This window comes from Mastigoproctus giganteus, chromosome 9 (assembly GCF_048544385.1).
Source record: "Mastigoproctus giganteus isolate SK-2022 chromosome 9, ASM4854438v1, whole genome shotgun sequence".
Lineage (NCBI taxonomy): Eukaryota > Metazoa > Arthropoda > Arachnida > Uropygi > Thelyphonidae > Mastigoproctus > Mastigoproctus giganteus.
In genome coordinates, this window is record NC_143583.1 from 28,997,046 (window position 1) to 29,011,846 (window position 14,801).

At 35.2% G+C, this 14,801-nt stretch overlaps 1 long non-coding RNA gene across 2 annotated transcripts in view; it reads right to left on the bottom strand.

Annotated features, from left to right (window-relative positions):
• LOC150080126 (uncharacterized) overlaps positions 1–14,801 on the bottom strand; it is a 306,965-nt gene that overhangs the window by 162,001 nt on the left and 130,163 nt on the right. Inside the window, exon 1 of one of the 2 annotated variants that reach the window (XR_016547401.1) lies at positions 9,482–9,742. The exons of the other annotated variant lie outside the window; for it this stretch is intronic. This is a non-coding gene — a long non-coding RNA (uncharacterized LOC150080126). Of the gene's footprint in view, positions 1–9,481; positions 9,743–14,801 lie in introns of those variants that run through there. 2 annotated transcript variants of the gene reach the window in all.

The window sequence follows — 14,801 nt, forward strand, 5'->3', positions numbered from 1 at the left end:
TAAATCTCATAACTATCTTAATATCTAAATCATCCATTTGGATTTTCCACCTAATTTGCTGTTTATTCACAATTAGCTTTTTGTTGGTGATGTTTTTCTCTTATGAACATGCAATTATTTCTTAGTATTCAACTTCTTAATTTCGAGTTTCCTCTTAGTTCGCTGTTTCTTGACAATACGGCCTTTTTGGTGCGGATATTTCTCTTAATCCATTCTTTCTTAATATCTAAATCTACCCTCACCATTTTTCGCTTAATTATTAACATGGTATTGCTGGTAAGGGATTTTTTTCTTATCTAGTTATCTATTGACGCAGGTATTTCACTTAGCGTTTTATTTCTTAATGTTTAAATCATTCGCTTGAATTTTCTTCCAAATCATTCATTTGGATTGTCTTGAGATCATATGTTTTATGGTCTTTAATTATCTATCCCTCTCCGGTTATATATAGTTCTCTTAACAGATAGTAACACATAAAAAAAACGAAGTACCAATGCATCACCAATATATAAAGGCTGTTCTAAGAGCGAAGTTCGTAATTACAAACCGGTTAGCTTGACTTCAGTGGTAGGGAAAATCTTAGAAGGAATGATGAAGAGCGCAATCCAGGGACATTCAGATAGCTATGGCATTCTGAACAACACGCAACATGGCTTTGTTAGAGGAAAATCGTGTTTACAGTAGTAAGCTATTTTGACACAGTTACTCATGAACTGGATGTAGGGAACAATTTCGATGTAGTTTACTTGGATTTTTGCAAAGCATTTGACTCGGTCCCTCGTGAGAGGTTATTGTATAAGCTAGAACATGTTGGGATTACTGTAAAAATTCTAAATTGGATTGCTGGGTGGCTGCAAGGGGGGGGAGGTTGTAATTAATGGATATTCTTCAGATTGGTAAAAATTCAGAAGTGGAGTTCCCCAAGGATCGGTTTTTGAACCACTGTTGTTTCTGATTTTCATTAACAATACCAACGGCCAACTGGACCGTTGCCCATATAGTGCAAGTCTTCCTTGCACTATATGGGCTATTATTATTACTGTTATTATAATTCTTTCTAAGTTGTTGTTGAGTTTGTTGGTACATCAGCAACTGTGGCTATAATGCACAATTCTTTCTTAGTATTCAAGCCATTAATTTAGGATTTCCTCTTAATTTTCTGTTTATTGACAATGTAGTCTTTCGCCGGAGTGAATCTTCTTACTCTTAGCCCATTCTTAATATCTAAATCATCCATTTGGATTTTACTCTTAACTTGTTGTTAGTTCTTTTTTATTTTCTAAATCATTAAGTTCAGGTTCTCCTTTAAGTTGCTGTTTCTTAACAATTTAGCATATTGCCCGTAAGGGATTTTTCTCTTATCTAGCCATTTACAGATATAAGTAATTTCACTTATTTTTTCCTTTCTTAATATCTTTGAGAAATTAAATGAAATACTACCATCAGTTTTCATGAAATCATTAATTTGAATTTTCATCCAAATCTGGACCTGGATTTTGAAGTTTTTAATTTAGGTTTCCTCTTAATTTTCTATTTCATGACAATTTATTTGCGGCCTTTCTGGATATTTTTGTTTGTTAATTTTAATCTATTGCCACATGACAAAACGTTTTTAAACTGAACCGTTGTTCCCCATATCTGAGCAGTGGCTTTATTGAAAAGTTTTGAGATCATTGATCTTATAAATGACAGTATGAGAGAAGAGCAACAAGACAGGTTTTCAATCCCTTATCTGTACTAATAGAAGTATTAAGATGAAACATAGAAAAATTTAAATCCTTCACTGCACTGAATGTAATTCAGTTTAAGATGATAAAGATACAGCTATGATAATACAGTGTAATACGATTATATCATCATAGCACTGTCCTCTGAGCAGTGGCAGGAGAGTGCACGAGGCTCCATTCATGACAAACAGGAATTATGATCGTACAGACAAAGAGAAGATTATTCTATGGTATAAAGCGATGGTCAGGTCATATCCATAAATGTTCTGTGCTGGTTTCTAAATCGCATTACAGTAAGGTTGTAGACCTGCTTGAAAAAGGCACACAGGGTAGAGCAATGACATTAGTTTTAGGTGCAAATGATTAGTCTTTAGAGAAAGAGACTCCAGTTGTTTAAGTAACAATGTTTGGAAGTCAGCCATCTCTGTTGTGACCTGGTTCTTATGCTTCTTTTTGACTCACTACAGGAGAGGAGAGGAAACATTTAGTAATGACTTTAAACAGGTGGCGTGCTGATAACTTGAATAAATGGTTTAGTATTAGTATTAACAGTGAAAATGATGCAAGAAAGCAAGCTTCTGCAGCATCAGCCAAAAAAAAAAAAAAAGTCCCATTTTATTTGTTTATTCGCTCCAATAGTTTGTCTATTGGAGGAAATGAATAGGTGGTTGATTGCATACATGTTCCAGCGATCAACTATCTCTGATTGCTAGAATATGTGCGGAAGTTGGATGAAGGCAAAATACCCTTTGCAACTATCCTGCCTCAGATTGAATTTATGCCCCCTCATGTGCATAGTCTGAGCAAGAGAAAGAATTCCACTACCATTGAGTTTGCTCAAGCCATTGAAACCCTTAAACATCTCAATCCGATCACCTCGAAAGCGCCTAGTCTCTAGACGCTGCAAATTTGCAGAACTGAAGCCTTTCTTGGTAAGAGCAGCCCTTTATTTCGGCTCACCAATCTCGTTGCCCTTATCTGTATTCCTTCTGGCAGTTCCACATCCCTCCTAAACTGAAGCATCCAGACCTGTATGCAGTATTCAAGATGTGGCTTGACCATTGTCTTATGCAATGAGACCTTCTTATCTCTGATAGCAAAATTCCTGTATATAATTAACAGAACCACGAGCTGTCCTTGCAGCCTGTCTGCGCTGATCAGAGAACTTCATATCAGACTGCACAATTACCCCAGGTCCTTTTCAATTTCCATTACTCTGAGTGTAGCACCACATAGTTGTTAAGTTAAGTGTAGTTACTCTGAGATTACTGCTATCCATGTGCAGTGCCTCGCATTTTGCAGTGTCGAAATTCAATTGCCGTTTCTCCGCGAAATTGCATAATTTTTTTGGATCTTGTTTCAGCAGCAAACCTTCATTACTGTCATTAACCAACCTGCCAACCTTGTATCATCTGCAAACTTAGACATTAAGCCTGGCATACCCTCACCAATACATTAATAAATACAGAAAACAACAATGGACCAGGCATCGAACCCTGCTGGACTCCACTAATAACATTAGTCGATGAAGAACAGTGTCCGTTAATAACTACTCTCGGTCTTCATCCCCTCAACCATCCCTTTATCTATAGCAATAACTTTCCCTTAATGCCACACTGTGCCAATTTGTAATAGCAGTCTTTTATTTGCAACAGTATCAAAAGCTTTCCTGAAATCCAAGTATATGATATCAAAATTATTTTTTGCATTCAGTTTCGTCTTGACCACATCGCAGTATCCAATCAAATTGGTTAAATAAGATTTCCCCATGCTGCGACTGAAGAATAGCTACTCTCCTGTCTAGATGATCCTGCATTACTTCTTTTACCAGTGACTCCACTATTTTACCTGAAACAGAAGTTAAGGTAACAGGTCTGTGATTACTCATGTCACCCTTTGATCTCTCTTTGTGAACTGGGAATTCATGCGCACATGTCCATTCCACAGTGACATCACTCTAATTGCAGAAAGACACTCAATTGTTCAGTTACTCAACCCTTTAAAACGGTTCATTAAATTAAACAGGGGTGGTATCTTTTTCCTTTTTCGTGCAACGACAAGCAAGAGGACGTAAATTTAAATTAAGAAATGATTTGCTGTTTAAATTTTAGAAAATTAGCCAAAGTGTAATCAGCTACAGGTAGCACCTGCTGAATGTCAACCATGTGTCCTTAATTTCTTCCTTTTGTATATTTAATTTCAATGGTTATCCATTTATCATTAAATTTACATACGCTTTCTAGTTCCAAAACATTAGCTTGTTCCAGCAGCCAATTACTATTTGTTTTAAGGCAAATTTTCTTACATCTAAGCTGCAATTATCCTTTCTTAATTTAAATTTATGTCCCTTTTGTGCGCGTGTCTCCCCGCTGAAGATAAAGAAGACTCCCAGTGTTTAATTTACTTAACCCACTTAAAGCCCTAAATACCTCGATGAGATTATCAGAAGGGGTCCTGCTTTTCATACATTGTGATTTAGTAAACTGGAACCTTTCACTCAGAATAACCACTTAAAACTATAACTAATCTAATCTCATGGATCTTCCCTGGACTATTTTCTGCATGTCCGCATCCTCTTTACCAGATCTGTACTCAAGATATGTCTTAACAGTTGTTTTATACGATGGGATGATAATATTGTTATAACAGTCTGTCTGCACTACTGAGACAACTTAAGTGTGTTTCTTCCTAGGTAATGCGCTGACCCAGAATCACATTCATCTAATGATGTGGATAGAATAAGTAAAGAATCACATTAGGGCCACCCGAAAAATAATTCATCTGCCCATGTGATGTCGATAGAATAACGTATTCTCAGAGAAGGGGAATATTCTCAGAATATTCTTATGAATACCATCGTGATCTTCACCTAAGAAAATCATGTCATGATTCTCTTTTAATTACATTTCTGTTCATCCAATCGTCAAATTAACTGTCCTACATGACAGTATATTAGTTTCGCCACTTTTCACTAATTTGGAGAAAGTCTGGGGTCGAATTCTGTCGATGACTGGAGAAATTCTTAAAGGTCACTTTAACAGAAGCTGCACTTAGCCGACCCCAGGCGGATAGAGTACGATTTTACCTCCTGGTTTTTCATTCGTACAATATGCAACTTAGCCTTGAGCACGATTTTTGTAGACATAATACATATATGAAGATTTCGATTAAGTCTGAGAATGCTTCCATCATTATAGCTGTGAGTTGACGTTCTGTCTTGATGTCTGCTAATTTCTTTTCCAGCATCTTTTCAGTGATTACAAAACGTTCAATTCCCAGTCAGTATTAACCTACTTCCACTAGTACTGTTCAGTTGAAAATGTTCATCACCATCGGCCAATATCTGTACGAACATTGATGAAGATCACTTGATCAGCCTTGGATGATATAAAATGGGTTATGGACTACTAGTATTTCCCATTTAACATTTATGTTTTTTAGAATTTTCGGAGAATTTCAACTTGTAGCATTACAAACCCACATGTACTAGTTAATTGCTAGATAATGAACTTCTCCCATATTAATACATTCCATTTGGATCAAAAGGCATTGAATTTAATATAAGGACCGAAGGATAAACAAGTTGATTGTCTATGCTAATCCAATATTTATAATTCAATGTTTAAAAGTAACCGTCTTTATAGGGTTATCAACCAGATAAACCGTGAGATCTTATGAGAAACCTAAGTATATTTCCATATAAAGCCATTTGAAGATACCAATCATGCGTTTATCAATATATCAATTAACACAATATGGTAAACTCACACTTGATCTCAGACTGATGAGGGACGAAGCACTCGGCCTCCACCCTCACTTTGCCTACACAGAAGAACGCTGGCCAAGAAGTGGCCATAAGGCAAGAGATGGTGGGGATGCGAAATCCAATGGTTATGAACCAGTACATCAAAAGTGCCTTGTTCCCATTGCTACATATATGCATCAGATAGAAATGGACTCAGATCATGGTCACCTGTAAAATTCACTTCTCAACTGGTAACCGGTGTCATTGACGCTCCATCTCTAGTAAAAGTACTAGTCGGAAACAAGAAAAGAATGTGCAGTGATAATAAATCTGCTGAGATGCAGAAACATACAGTATGTGGCCTACAACTGAGAGAGAAAGAATTGGAAAGTGAAGAGGCCTTGTTGAAGCCCCCATTGTGTTCGTGAAATTTGCGGAAAACAAGGACAAAGAGGTAACAGCGCTAGCGGAACAATATGAACCCAAGAGAAGAAAAGATGAAAGACTCCATTGAGAGAGAGATGTTATAAGTTCCATGTTCCTGAGCAACTTAATTAATTTTTATGTAAATAGGTAATTTTATACTGCCCTGCTCGCCTAAGGCTCTAAAAGAAATAGATGTATAGTAAATAAAAACATCACGCATCAACTAGCACAATGTTTACTTGAAGTGAGTAAACAAACAGACAAATTACACAAGCACAATACATCAAAGGTTGTAAGTATGGAAAAAATGGAGTCTTTTCCTTTAATCGGCTGGCAGTACTTGTTATTCTACCAAGCTCCATCTGATAAATTTTAGGCAATATCGTTTGAATAAGGAACATGCTTTTTTGTGGAAGACATAACAATAGATCTTCGACTCCGATTAGAGGTTCGTTTCGGTTCCGTTTTTACATTATGCTCATGTTTAAGTGTTTCCGTACCTGCTGTTAACGTTTAGTGAACATGCATTCTGGTAATTGGTGAAGTTACCGAGGGGATAAGGTAATGGAGGTTAATCCATCACACTTCAAAACCCCCCTTCTTGATATTTGGGAGGGGTAGAAGTGTTGACAGCTTGGGAAACAAAGAGCCAAGAGGAACAACCAATCATAATTACAGATGCAATCACCTGTTCAATAGCTCAAAACGCAGTGAGAAAGTGGCAGCTTTTATGTAAAAGTGGGACTTAAGACACAAGACAGGCATTGCCCCGAGTGACGGGATAATCTAGAGTTTTGTGCCAGCACTAGCGAAGATGCATAACTCTTGATGATAGCTACTCCCTTTTTTGCTCTTTCACATCCGCTCGCAGCCTTTGTTTTAACTACACAGAAACTAGCAAGGAGTGTAGAACAAAAGAGAAGCGAGCGAAATAGAGATGCATGTGAAGAAAAAAGTGTGAAGAAAATAGAGATGCACGTTCACGGGGTAAAAAAAAAAATGTAAGCCAGCAAATGAGCTAAATTAGTTACGACACATCGTATACATCAACGTACTTTTTATGGCAATATCTTATTTAAAAAGCTACCCGGATTAAGAAGTCTCAAATCGATAATTAAGTTATAATATTTTCCAAGATGATCGAAAATGTTCAGTAATTTCTGTAAAATATTCATTGGCCATATGACAACAAATCTGCAATCAGATTTCAAAAGACATTTATAAATTAAATTTATTTAACAAATATTTATATCTTATAATCTTTATATCAAGATTTCATGATCTCAGACAATATTTATATAAAAAATCAGTTTGATTAGAACTTTATTTCTTCGGTAATTATTCTGAATAAAAACATATTATCTCTGTGATTGTTAACAGGCATATATTATCTCAATTTACAGACATTTATTATCTTAATTTCAAGATAATCTCAATGATTATTATTAGGCATTTATTATCCTGACGACTATCTATACGGAAATTATTATCTTGACCTTTTAAAAAGCTGATTGAATTAAGAAGTTTTGAATTGACAATTAAGTTACGAATATATTCCCAGATGATTAAAAATGATTATATTTCTTCAGCAGTTTCTGTAAAATACTCAATGGCCACGTGACTGTAAATTTCTGTCTATTTATAAAATATTTATATCTTATAATCGTTATATCACGCTTCCATGAACTCAGACAATATTTTCATAAAAATATATTCGATCAGAACAATATTATCTTAGTGATTGTTAGTAGACATGTATTATCTCATTTCAACAGATAATTATTAATCTCAATTTCCAAACAATTATTATCTCAATGATTGTTATTAAGCATTTATTATCCACATGATTGTTATTAAACATTTATTATCCACATGATTGTTATTAAACATTTATTATCCACATGATTGTTATTAAACATTTATTATCCCAATGATTGTTATTAAACATTTATTATCCCAATGATTGTTATTAAACATTTATTATCCCAATGATTGTTATTAGATATTTATTATCTTAGGGATGACCAATATCGAACGTTTGCCCCACATTAATAATATATAAATATTTATTACCTTAAAGTCTGTTTATGACATAAAATATAATTATCTAATAGACTGGAACAAATCTTATAATTAAGATTATATTTATACAAATTATAGATGAAAATCAACAGGTATTATTAGAATTACATTTTAATTCTTTAAATCAGAAATTTAAAACAATAATACTTTTAGAATAGGATAATATTTTAGTAAAATTACGATCATACACTATCTAGGAAATATACACTAAAGGTTAAAAAAAATAATGTAAGTTTAGATGGAGGTAAAGGAAATGAGATTTATAACAGATGGATGGATGCATATCTATAAATGATTTTGATGCGGTTTGTATAAAGAAATTGTACAATTTCTAATCTGCTTCAATTTTTCTTCTTCTTTTCTTTTAGCTAGACGAGGACACTAAACTCCTATAACCTTCCAGACATTTGACTGGCTGGTACTTTGTGACACCTTATCTGGTGCTGAAAACAAAGACAACCTTGAACTTTAGACCAACACAGAGGGCGTCTAGAAGTCTGCAAGATAAGCACCAACCGTTTGCTGTAGTGATTTTTAGCGAAGTCGATAGTTATACATCCTGCTTTGCTAATAGTCATCAAATTATTTCATAGAATAGAACCTTTGTTGTAGAAACACGACAGTTCGTCAGATATTGCTGGATTGGTTGCCAACTTAACAATGGATTCATAAATCAATGACGTAACAAAGTTCGGATATCAGTAACAATTGGCAAACGGAATGTGACAGTGATGTTTCACGAGCAGTGACGTAACAATAATTGAAATTGATTCGGCAGACGATGTTTGTGTGGACGATACTTTTGCTTAGAAATTTTAAATTTTTTATAAACTTAACAAAATTAATATCGAGGCAATCTATTTATCGTTTAATATATTAAATCTACCAGAATAATTAAAAAAAAACACCTTATTGAAATAATCCTGACGATAAATCGCACATGGTTGGAATGATGAGAGAGAGAGAATTATATTCCATGCATATGGATGAAGCGAAAAGTATACGTAATTATGTACGCTATTATTCTCAACTGAATTTAATGTGAGCTGTATTCACAGTTAACTGTGACAGGAGAAGATATGGTTTTTATTTAGCAACAGCGTAAAAGAGAAAATTACGAACTTGAAAGTTTATAAACCAGTGATGGCATCCTAACAGTCTTTATTTGTTAAACGAAGGGATGGAGGCCTCTGAATTCTCCGTGACTAATATATACTAATGGATCCTTCTAGCGATTTTGGTTACGAGAATGCCACATCGTGAAACTAAGTCACACATCTGTGGTGAGACCGCCAAGATGCTAAATTAGAAAAAAAAAGAAAAACGCAAGAAAAGAACGTAAAATACAATGTTGTCTGGTTTCGTGCAAGTTTAATGACTCGCTTAACGAGCCACACAGTCGCTACGAGGTAGCAGCGGCCATTATACATATCTTACGTCACAACGATGTCGCGGACAAATTACAGACGCACACAGGAGTGAATGAATAATAAATACTTACTTTATATTTATGCATAGGATTTTGCTGTTTTAGGCCTAGATGGCGTGTCGCTGGCTCCACCAAACCCAGTAACAGGACTCACCGAGTGTGCTGACAGTGTAAGAATGATGACTTGAAGCTGTTGTCTCTTAATAAACTGTAACATTCACGTCGCATGCATGGTGACATCACCCCCTTGCCGACCGCTGAGCCCGCAACAAAAGGGTTGGACTGGGACGCCCTTAGCGATGTCGGGTAAATGGGTGTTTGCTGAGAGCGGTGCAGGTTTATGCACACACACACTGACACGAGGAATTGAAGAAATCTTTGATGGAACTCTCATTAGCTGCGGTAACTGCACGTACGTCGCAGCAAATAATAATAGGAACACCTAAGTCGTTTCGGGAATAGAAATGACGCAGGTGGAGTTTATATTTTGGTTTTGGAAATAGAAATTTATATACTGTGTTGTACTTATTGTATTGTTTTACTAAGAAAGATATATCTATCCTCAGAGAAGAAAATGTCTCATTTTAAAGACATTATTAAACCCAAATCTTCTAGTATACAACCTGATGATTTTTCCAAAAATATACGTATATTTTGATATAAATACATCAAAATTTAATTCGAAATATAAATTGGGTTAGGTTGAACTCGTCCATCTAAAACTAGATGGTACGAAAATACTTCCATTACAATATTATCAAAACAAAAAGATTGTTCTTTTGTGGTTTGTATGTTTGTAGTGGATAATTTTTCTAGTTACATTCTAAAAATTTGTATTTCTAACAATTAGGTATTTTTTTATCAAAGAATTTTAAAGAGACAAGTTTTTCTGGCATATTTAGCCAAAATTATGCAGAATTCTCATATGAATAGATAATGTTAAAAAGTAATAATAGGGGAGACGAAAAATTTTTTTTCAGTAAATGGGGGGAGCCTCTGTCGCCCCACGGTATGATGAACAATACTTCAATTCCCATTGTACTCTCTTATCGTGTGAATATATGCATGGTGAGAACAACAAATTGCAGTGAGTGCTGGCATTCATGGAACAGTTTGGACTTCTTGAGCTTAAACGGGTTTTGCCCAGTCTTGCACCCGGTACACTCCCTCCATCACTTTTCGCCGCTGTTCTCTGCTGGAACGCGTCACTGTGTCCACATAGCAACGGAACCGTTGCTTCCGGGAAGTAATTAATGGGTATAATTACTCGCTCTGTGGCCCTAATTTTCATGGAGCTATTCCAAGGCGAATGAGACATCACCGGGGGAAAAAGAAAGATCGACTTAGCAGCGAAAATTGTTGTAATCTCGCTGAAACGATAATTATGATATTGGCTTCAAAATGCAACGGGTTGACGATGTTTTGCACCAACTGCAGACAACCCGATAGTGACTTGCCATTTATCTAGCAGAGAGTGCTGATTAAGTTTTGGCTCCGTGCTGCTCGACACACCTTCCTCACGAGAAGCGCAAGCATCCCTCTTTAATCTGAAGGTCTTCCACAGACCTTTGAAAACACTTGCATGTAACGTGGACAACTCAATTAATTTTTTTATAACTTTAAAAAGTGCGCGCAGTAACGAATTAGCGTCATCACACCCCTCCGTTGTCATAGAGACAATTTTCTACCCTAATTGTCTCAGTGAGAATAAAGTATAGTGGTAACCCATTAACGGGATCAACTGTTTCTGTTCAGTTCTTTCTCTTCACATTTCTCTCTCTCTCTCTCTCTCTCTCTCTCTCTCTCTCTCTCTTTCTTCTTTCAATCTTTTATTTTTTATTATTATTTTTTTAAATTTTTCATACTCTATTCTTCTTTACAGCAGTCCTTGAGTCCGTTGTAAATAAGTACTCAAGGACTGTCCAGTGCCACTCAAAGTTGGATCTCGAGCACCGAAAAATTCCTCATTTAATGAAGGTCAAGGCGAGGTCAAGAGAATCAGCGTATTCGTTGAACTTATCGTGCTCCACGTACACCTACTACACATCTCTCTCTCTCTTTGTAATCATTAATTGATGGAAGAAAAGAATATAACTGAGTTTTACAATGGAATGATTGTAACTTTTTAAACTCGTCTTAGAAGACATTCTTTGAAGCTTTCCAGTACTTTTGCTTTCTTCCAAAAGCCATGATAGACATTACCAGTTAACTATCAAATCCATTTGATAATATCTCTGATCTTTAATGATATATAAGTAAATTTATATAATGTATTAATGAAATAATTTCTGTCTCTTCTTCTGTACATTTTTAACAATCAGAATTCAGATAATTTCATAACAATGGAAAATTCTCTGCAATTTTTCAAAATTAAATATTTCCAACAATGGACAATTCTCTGTAATTTTTCAACAATTAAATAGTCACAACAATGGACAATTCTCTGTAAATTTTCAACAATTAAATAGTCACAACAATGGACAATTCTCTGTAAATTTTCAACAATTAAATAGTCACAACAATGGAGAATTCTCTGTAAATTTTCAACAATTAAATAGTCACAACAATGGACAATTCTCTGTAATTTTTCAACAATTAAATATTCGAAACTCTTGGTAAGCTGAAAGACCAATGGCGCAAAATTATACATTCTTTTCTAATGGCGCTCTTTAGACTCCATTAGTTTAGACAAAACATGTTGTGTTGATATTTAGTCCATGTTTAAACCCGCTGTATCAAAATGGCATCACATAATAACGGAAAACTAGTCGTTACAATAAGTTTACTTTTATCTTACTGTGTATATTGACTTTTAAGTCAAATTAACGTGCTTACACTAATGAAATACTATTGAACTGATTATTGACAATTAAAACAACGCAACGGTTGTAAATATTTTATTAATTCACACAGATATTTCTAATTAATTAATACCATCTCATTGTTACAGATGAACCCACGAAGACACTGCTAGTTGACTTGCTAATGGGAGGCCACTTTTCCTATTGGATTCAGTTGACGAATCGTATTTAATACCAACAAGCTTAAACTTCCGTAATTATAGTGCATGAAAACATGTTGAAGAGCCTTTTCGGTATACAGCATTCTCATGAATTAATCAGGACTTCGGTTCGTTCTGTAAGGATCGTCATCATCATAGAGTCGTCACCTGAAATTGTCAGCACAAGAGGATGTAGAAGAGGATGATCAGTGAGATAATAATTGGCCTTAGCGGGATAAACTCGTTGCATCAGTCATGTCTCTCATTTCATGGTGTTTCCTAGGGCAGGTGGGAAGTGCTGGAGTACCTCTGAAAACCCCAGGGCCGGATGTAAAGGTTATAGTTACAACTGCTTGTTACAATCATCGAGTTTTCCTTTAGTTTGTTGATCATGCCATTGCAGATGATCCTGAGGTTCGCACGTGACAATTCAATGCGTTTCCCCCCCTCTCTCTCCTTGTTTTTCTTTTCCTTCATTTCTGGACTTCACACGAGACATGTGTTTTGTTAATGGGACTGGTAATAACTATTTCCGGAGGTAGAGCCAACACTGCTTTAACTTGGTGGGCTGGTCTTTCTTGGGTTTATCAGAGTCTGCGAAGCAAATACAGTAGTATAGAGTGGGAAAAAAGATATCGGATCTCTTTAGAAATACATTATCGTGTTTCTAACGAAATATTAATTTTTTTCACTTGTCATTGAATCTTCAGTTAACACAATAAATGTATTTATATGGTCCAACGTTGCTGCTACATGCGTTTGCATCTCCTTAATTGGACATTTCAGAGGAGAGAGAGAGAGAATTTTTTTTTTTTTTTTTAGTATAGAAGCCTTGTCACAGAATCCTACATTGATACTAATGCTTTTCTATTTTTGTGTATTGTTGCATGAAATGTACAATAAATGATTGTTGCCATGAAATGTACAATAAATGATTGTTGCCATGAAATGTACAATAATTAATTGTTGCCATGAAATGTACATACTTAATTGTGGTTATGAAATGTACAGTAATTAATTGTTGCCATGAACTGTACATAAATGATTGTTGCCATGAAATGTACAATAAGTAATTGCTCTATTGAAATGTGCAATGGAATTTGCAATAATTGTTGCAGGAAATGTTTTACGAATAATTGTTGCAGGGAAATGTTTTACGAACAATTGTTGCAGGAAAATGTTTTACGAATAATTGTTGCAGTTCAACGAATAATTGCTGCCGTGAAATGTTTAGTAAATAATTCTTAGCACTGTCATGTTTTCGTAACTGTTAACTGTTTTAAAACCTAAGAATTGTTATCAGTTCTTATGTTTTAAAATTATTGCCGCAACATGTAACGAATATTTGTGGACATGAAAATAGTTTCAATAATTGTTGGTAGGGGATGCTTGTGATTGAACAATGGTTCGTATGAAACACATATACTATTTAATAATTACTGTTAACTGTTTTATGAGGAAGTTTCAGTGATTGTTGCTAGGAAATCTGCACTGAACAGTGTTGCTAGGAATACACATGCAAATCTCTACCTTAATGACTTTCTAACTCCACCTTCATTTGAATAATAAATATCACTCAGGCACTGCTTTCAAATAAACTGAATGGTCTTTCTATGGCGTACTTTCATAGGCGCTGAATTTGGAATATATCCAATATATACTGCTTGAAGGATCTATGGCGCATTTATATTTATTTTACGAATAATTTTCAAAATCTTGCTCAGAATTATTGCCGTGAGAAACCAGTCGTGAAAAAAAGTCATGAATCATTACAAAGAAATATAGTTTTTTTTATTTAAATTTCTTGAACTAATTAAGAAACAGGACTGGATTTTCTTGCGTTTTTCTCAGAGAGTATAAACTCAAAATATTACTGAGTTTGAACATTACTGTACATTAAGCATTCTGAAATGTATGAGCTTATGTAAGCGTAAACGTTTGAAAATTTTTGAGGAAATGACTTGAACAATGGCCAGTTGTATTTACTTATTTAAGCATAAGCACAGACATCGACTTATAAATTCTAATGACTGATAAACAGAACAAACTGAACAATCATTTCTGCTATGAAATGATTGTTCAGTTTATGCACAGTTATTGCTGCTGACAGTTACTTGGTGGGAAACCTCTCTTGAAGAATTGTCAAGTTCCTCCTGTGTCGTGAGATTACAGGTGCAATGTATGAGCAGGCCAGTGAACGGCATGAATAGCCGTATATTCTAATGGCCCTCCCAAGAACGTCTGTGTAATCGGTGTTGCCACTGTTTTCAACATAGCATAGACTGGACTATTGGCACCACACATATGATAAGGAGAAAACTATGCTGGGACGTGAACTATTCTCTCTCTCTCTCTCTCTCTCTTTCCCCCTCCTATTCTACGCCTGCGTCC